Here is an 8,584-nt window from a genome sequence, read left to right on the forward strand (position 1 = left end):
ACTTTAAGATTATCTTCTTGGAAGCGACTTTAACATACATTTAAACGTATATTGTGTGTATCTTTAATAATATTCATACACGTCTATAACTCATATAAAAACTCTATCAAACCGCATGTTTTGTTCAACCATCAAATAAATTCCGGCTCATCACGAGCATTTGTCATGGAGCCGTAATTTGTGCGAACGCGTGGTTTTCTTCATATTCATTCGTGGGAAGCCACGACAGCAATTTGTCAAAAATTTCACTCTTACGCCTACGCTTTCTTTATAGGGGGTGGCATTAAATCTTGTATTGTGCAAGAATAATAAATCTGTACAATTGTAGTGCAAAACAGTAAGAATAAACGTTTTTGCTTAATTTGAACCTGTTAAAGGTGAAATTGGTATTGAAAATTGACGATGACAGATACGATGTTCTGTTAACTTCGTCCACAACTTGAGATAATAATTATTTTATTCTTCTCTTGGAATATTTATTCCACTGACCTTCTTATGTTATTATACTCGTATAATAATATGCGTAGGTATATTTAAACACGCATTATCTATATACCTAACTAATAACGCACGTATAAAATATGTAATAGATTACCATAATATTAAAATTTATAGCGATAAATTCAAGGAATGAATAATTCACCTAATCTTAGATCTTATAATAGTAGCTTAATAAATTCTTTAACAACTAAAGTATTCAGTCAACACGGCGAGTAATAAAATAATTTATATAATACTAAGCTAATTTGCCCTTTACTTCGCTAATAATAATTGTAACAAGGGAATTAGTCGCGCCCGACATTTCCAAAGTAAACAGCGGTGACGAACGACTGTCAGAGTGCCAGCAACTTGTAAAATTATATTGCATTAAACAACTCGCGAACAATTTCACAAAGTTCCTCGCAAAATATCTTCCTGAGATATTTCCCGTGAATATTCCTGTACCCGTTCGGCTATAAAAGTTTTCGGAACTAACTGAGTGTTAACCTCTTTACCTCTATTTTCTTAGCCTTGGAGCACTATTTCCACTATTACGGAAAATAATTAGCCTTGTCTAAATTGTTTGTTCCACAAAAGTTGAACTAGTCGGATTACAAATTAGCTGTTTACAGTTATGAATAACTTAAGAATAGATTAGTTTTTTAGTTGTTATTGTCCAACAAATTAGTTATTTATTAGAAGTCTCTATATTATTATTTGTAAATGTTACACAGTACTAGCGAAAGGCATAACATAAAAATACTATGTACACAAACACTGTCTATAATCCCTAACACACAAAATATAATGTATTACATATTATGAAAGCTAACATTGTTTGTCACAAAAAACAAAGGAAGTAATATTTGTTTAATAAAGAAAAGCAATGTTATATTTGAGCAAGGACTAAGCGTTTTATTACAATAGTTGTATGCACGTACAATAACCGCGGCTCTCGGCTGTCGCGAGATTGTAATACTATATACAACAAGGCGCAAAGTTGAGACGAAAATGTTATCATATCAGAAAAGTTCGCAAAGTTCGCGCGCCCCAAGCGTTTACAACTGAAGCACTTGAATGTCGTTTTGACAGAGTTCTATTTTCCGCGAACTGCACTATGGATGTAGATACTTATCATATAAAAATGATGAAACTTTTGCAAAGTAACGAGTGGATGTTTTTGTCGTAGCGGCTCTGAGACAGGCTTTTATGATGCACGTTTATGAGTGTAAAATGAATGAATTTTGTCTAGTAACAATTTTCTTAAACAATTTTTATGATCAGGAAATATGATGATTGAAATACTTCACTAATCTTTATATAAATTATGGTTATATTCAAGATTTACTTTGTGCTAAACCTTGACATTTAAGACTTAACAGTCAGATTGTTGGATTCATAGTTCATAGTTCAATTAAGCACTATCTTAACCAAATAGGCAGGTGATTACCTGTCACGTCATTTATAAGATTATAGGTACTTGGATTATTAAAGTGTCTGTTTATTATTATTGTGTGAATAAATCTCAAACAAGCTGAACATAATATAAACTTATCATTTATTGCTTAAACGCTATAAGTAGGTACAAAATGGTAACACTTTCCTATAGATTGAAATATTTACTAAGGTAAGTAATAGCATTAAATCAAGGACTTACTCATAATACTAATGAGCTATACAGATACGACGTCAATTATTATTAAACAACAAAAGAAGTCCAACTTAGCCAAATAACAAAACTTTACAATACTACTGAGAAATATCTTGTTTCAATCTCCTTTCCCAACTCTAATAGACCAAAGCAATAGTTTCTATAGAAAAATCTGAAATAAAAGCGGCGAGAAATATTGTTTGATAAAATTCCATCGACGAGATCTTAAACATTTAATGAGAAGTTGTTCAATTCTGTTAAACAATATAACTGGACTAATTGTGCTCTCAAGGGGAAACTAGCCGAGAAAAATAAAAGCCAAGATAAATTTGTTAGCAAGTTTCTGTCAAATTTGGTATGTAACGATAGAATATAAAAGATTTCTTGTTTATAAAATATGAATATAATAATTTTGGTATAATGTATTTAATTGGTATTCACGAGTTTGTATGAATGTATCAATACTTCTATAAAAGGAATTTTAAGTTATGATAAAATCATAAAAAATGGGTGATTTTTGTATTACTCAAACCTATTATAGTACTTAATTATTACTATAATTTTGATCTGATTAATTAGAAGCATCCAAATGCAGGAAACGAAACTGATTGTGAATATGTAAAGTATATTAATCGTGTGTATTAGTCTAAACTCGAACACATAAAGTACTTAATCCTCAAGATTCGACGCAAATCTCGTGTTCGACGTTACCTTAGAGCTATTCAGCTATTTATCGCTACAATGTAGAAATTTGTTCTCCAAACTTTCTTTGTTTGTTGCGAGTATTTTCGTATATCTTCAATAACATTGTCAGATACTTTCCCCGGAGGATTTGGGGTATGATGACAACAATACTCAATAAAAATATATCGTTTTCTCTATCAAATATCGATACGCGAGTAAAGCAACGCAAAAGGCCACACTTAATTTTAAAATAAATAACAAAACAAGGCAAATACCTAAGAAACAGGATCATTATGCGAATTCCAGTGAACTCAATATGATAACACCGTGGACATCCAAGAAGGAACGTATCAACATGAACAATACGTAATTGATGAAACAAAGGGATATTAATTTAATGGTTATACGGTATCGGACCACCACCGGACCACCAGGCAGGAGGATATCTCGGGTATATAAGCAATTCACAAGTGAACTCGTCATTCTCGCACCAGCTCTCTATAGTTAAGGTCGTAGATTAAGTAAAAATTGTAATTTGTTTAAATAAATTATTTTTTTTAAAAGTAATCTCGACCGAGTTATTTTTACTGGCGCCCAACTTAGGGGCTTAACGAGTGAATTAAAGTAAAACATCGTTATTACAAAAAAGTTCACGAAATCTTTCAAGGTTGAAAGTTAAGCAACCCAAAAATAAATTTGTGAAAATACAAGTTCGAGGGAAGATATGAGAAAGGAGGTGATCGTCGGATTTGTGCTGTAAGTACCGTTGCATAATCCTTTCACCATTCCTTTCCACTTGAAACCCCCGACTTTTGTATATAACTATAGGGATACGGGAGAGAATCACTCTCCTTCTGAAAGTGAGAGCAGTCTTAGTGATTTGTGTTATTCAAATTGCTCTAGTAATCCAACTGTCATAGACAATATGGATCCAAAAACTTTGTTATCGTTCGTTCCCACATATGATGGTGACGCATTTAATTTGTACAATTTTATAAACTGTGCCAAACATTGGTTACAAATCGCGGGTGGGGACACACCACCAAACGTTATGTTATTGTTGAGTAAGCTAGAATCTAAGGCCGCCATGACTATTTCTATGGTAGACCATGATTTCAAATGGAAAAATATAGAATTAACCTTAAAGAAAGAATGTGGAGATAATAGGGAGTTTAATACATTATTAATTGAATTATCGAATGTTAAGAGAAAAGGTAGTTATAAGGATTTAATTTTTGAATTAAAACAAAAGTTATTTTTTATTAGAAGTAAGTTGTTAGACAAATATACCGAGAAAACGATAGTCGACGAAGTTATGGAACCGTATATTAATACCGCGCAAAATGCGTTAAGGAACAGTTTACCTTATCATGATCAAATTTATGTATCAAACTGTGGTTTTGAGGAAACGGCCGCCCGAATTCTACAATTAGAAGCTGAGGGTAGGTTTGACAATATTAAACAAAAGTTTTCGAGTATTTTACCGCCGCCGCGAATTGTTCAGCAGGGTTATTCACAACATAAACCAAATTTTACAAACCAAAAGCATAGTTATCCTAATTATCCACAAAATCCGAGGAATTATAATAATAACAATTATAATCACAATCATAACCAAAGTAATAACAATAACTTCCATCAAAAATACCCATGGAAGCCTAATCCAAATAATGTGTTTAATAAGCCACAGAATAGTTATTTTAAGCGTAATCAATATCGCCCGATTAATAGAAATTTAAATGAAACGGAAGACGTGTCCATGCGGACAGCGCCTCAGTTACGCCCAGGTCAAACGAATTTAGGCAAAGGGTTAGTGGCAGAGGAAGTTTTTCATAGTAATAATATAGAGGAAGCAAATTTTTACGAAAAGGCCTCTCAAAAGAAAGGGCCATAGAATTTAATTTTGTTAAGTCTTATTTACCTTATTTCGAAACGGATGATCCAAAATTAAAAGTTTTAATAGATACTGGTAGTCAAAGATCTTTTATGACGGAAAAAGCTTCGAAATATTTTAAAAGTTACTATAAGCCTGAGAAATTTTCAGTTCGTACATCTCACGGTACGTCAACTCATGTAGGTTTAATCGAAACTCCGTTCTGGTATAAGTACTTTGATACGGGTGAAGGAACAATGAAGTTTTATATATTTAATTTTAGTGATCAATATGACATTTTAATGGGTACAGATATGATTGAACAAGTTAATGCTAAAATAGATTTAAAGGAGCGTAAATTAATTTTGCCAAGTAGTGAAATTTTAATTCACCATATGACTAATGAAAATTATTCAGATATTAATAATTTATGCGAAACTTATAAGGATTTATTTACGGAAGATGTAACGAATAGCGCGACTACATCAATTAAACATAAAATAAATTTAATTAGTGATGAACCAATTTATCAACGTCCTTTTCGTTTGCCGCAAATTCAACAAGAAGAAGTTGATAAACAAATTATTAAATTATTAAATGAAAAAATAATTCAACCTTCCGAATCGCCATGGTCATCCCCAGTGCATATAGTGCCAAAGAAAATCGATCAATCAGGCGTTAAGAAATGGAGAATGGTAATAGACTATAGGAGGTTAAATGAAATTACAAAATCTGATAAATTTCCATTGCCAAATATTGAAGAGTTATTTTCTAAGTTACAAGGGAATAAATATTTCTCTACTTTAGATTTAACTTCGGGTTATCACCAAATTTTAATGGATAAAGAATCTATTGAGAAAACGGCATTTAGTACGCCTAATGGGCATTATGAATTTTTGCGAATGCCATTCGGTTTAAAGAACGCTCCCGCGACATTTCAAAGAATGATGAATAATATCTTAAAAACGGAAATAAGTAGGAATATATGTTTAGTTTATTTAGATGATATAATTATATATTCAAAAAATAAGCAAGACCATATAAATAGGTTGCAGCAAGTTTTTGAAGCGTTACGTAGGGTTAATTTAAAGTTAAATAAAAATAAATGCGTATTCATGGAGGAGGAAATCGAATTTTTAGGTCATGTTCTTAATAAAGACGGACTAAAGCCAAATCAGTCAAAGATAGAGGCAATTAAGAAATTTCCGATTCCGAAAACGTTAAAAGAAGTTAGAAGTTTTTTAGGATTAATAGGTTATTATAGAAAGTTTATTCCTAATTTAAGTAAGATAGTTAAGCCTTTAACGGATGCGACTAAAAAGAACGCGATTATTGATATTAGTAATAATAAGTATAAAGAAGCATTTGAGTCGTGTAAACAATTATTAATGAATGCTTCAATTTTAGCATTCCCTGATTTTAGTAAAACGTTTGTGTTAACAACTGATGCATCGGACATAGCGCTAGGTGCAGTATTAAGTCAAGAAAATCATCCGATAGCGTATGCGTCGAGAATTTTAAGCGAAACAGAAAGAAAGTATAACACTACGGAAAAAGAATTGTTAGGGATTATTTGGGCTGTTAATCAATTCAGACCCTATATTTACGGTAGGAGATTTATATTAAGAACAGATCATAAAGCATTAATATGGTTATCTAAATTAAAAGAGCCAAATCAAAGACTAACAAGATGGAAACTTAAACTACAAGACTATGATTATAAAATTGAGCACGTCAAGGGTAAAGAAAATTACGTAGCTGACGCATTAAGTAGAATACAAATGAACCACACAAGTGTAGATTCCGTAGCAGCGCATTGTGGCGAGGAATTATCATTAGCTAGTACACCTCGTAATAATGATACAGCAATAACCACTGAATCGAATTCTTGCTCGGACAATAGGTCGTTGAACAACACAATACACTCTTGTCAACAAGACAGCGATACAGGTATTCGAATCATTGATAGTTACCCACCTAAACGTCTCAGACGTGTTGTGTTTGAAAGTGCTCCATATGAAAACGCGAAATTTGAAAAAGGTATGTGGTATTTTTATATTCCACCTAATAATGAGGAAGAAGTTATTAAAAGATATATGTTAGAATATTTAAGTAAAGAAAAATATGCTTTTATAATACCAAATGACGAATTGTATTATAAAATTTCTGAAGTTTATAGGAAGTATTTTGATCATAGTAAGTTTAAGCCAACTAGATATACTAAATCATTGATAGAAATAGATGATAAAGAGGAACAGTTAAAATTAATTAAAGAATGTCACTTATTAAATAATAGACATGCAGGTATAGAAATTGTGTATAAACAATTGCGTGAAAAATATTATTGGGAGAATATGAGAAAAAATATTAAGAAATATATATTAAATTGTGAATTATGTAGGAAGGAAAAATATAATAGACATCCAAATAATACACTATATTCGGAGACAGAAACTCCACATGAACCGATGTCAGTATGGCATATAGATTTTATGTCTTTAGAAAGACAACGGTATCTAACGATTATTGATAAGTTTTCGAAATATGCTATTATTAAACCTGTAGATAAAAGTAGAGTATACGATGTGTTGTACGAAATATTTGCATTAATAGGGGCACCTAATAAGATAGTGCATGATGGTGAACAATCGTTTTGTAGTGAGATTGTCACGGAACTTTTTAAAACTTATAATATTATTAATCATACTACGTCACCGCAACATCATAAATCAAATTCGGATGTTGAGCGTTTACATAGTACTATACAAGAGTTATTTCGTTTACAACGTGAATCAGATTTGGACCTAAATCAAAAGATTAATTTTATTGTACATTCTTATAATAATACAATGCATAGTGCGATAAATATGACGCCATTTGAAGTGCATTTTGGTAGAAAGCCTAAGTTGCGTAGTTTTGATAATTTAAAAGTAGTTATACAGAGATATACTGCCCAGCATAGAGATTTTGCGAAAGAATTAAATCAAAATGTTCATAAATTATTAAAGAAGCAAAAGCATGATAGGAATAAAAGATTGAATGAAAGAATTAAACCCCCGAAAATATTTAAGGTAGGTGATACAGTTTATTTGAAAAACTCTATGGCGGACAGGCATAAAACGAAATCAAGATTTTTAGGTCCATATAAAATATTGAGTGTTGAACCTCATAATAAATATAAAATAAGTAATGGTAAAATATATCATGTAGAGGAACTAATTGTTTCAGAATCTACTTCACTTTCGGATACAAGTTCAAGCAGTTAGAACCGTCAGAAAATGTAATAATAGTCGAATTGAAGCCTGCTCGAATTTTAGAAGGAAAGTGGTATATTATTCATAAGTTAGAAATAAAACCAATTGTATTAAATTTAGAAAATATACAACAATCTGTAAACTTTGCTTATAAAAATTCTAAGATAGATGATGTTAATCATATATATCAGAGAATTAATATTATATTAGAACATGTTAGGGAGATATGTAAACATTTAAATATTCAAAGTAAGAATAGGATTAAAAGAGGATTAATTAATGGTTTAGGAAGTGTAATTAAGTCGATAACTGGTAATTTAGATCAAAATGATTTAGATATGATTCAAAGAGATTTAGAAACTGTAAGAATTGCTTATAATAAACAAATATCGGTAACAGATGAAACTTTAGAGGAATATAATAAGCAGATTGCAAATATTACGTTAATTCAGGAAGATATTAATAATCAATTGTTAACTATGTTAACTAGTAAGGCGCAACAAAAGGTTGCTATATCTTTGTTATTGCAAGCTCAAACTTTGCAAGATGTAAGTGAAAGATTAACAACAGCTATTACGTTTGCTGAACACAAAATGTATCATTATAGTATATTGCAATCTCAATTGTTAGAAGATACGATTA

Source organism: Colias croceus, chromosome 11, assembly GCF_905220415.1.
Source record: "Colias croceus chromosome 11, ilColCroc2.1".
NCBI lineage: Eukaryota > Metazoa > Arthropoda > Insecta > Lepidoptera > Pieridae > Colias > Colias croceus.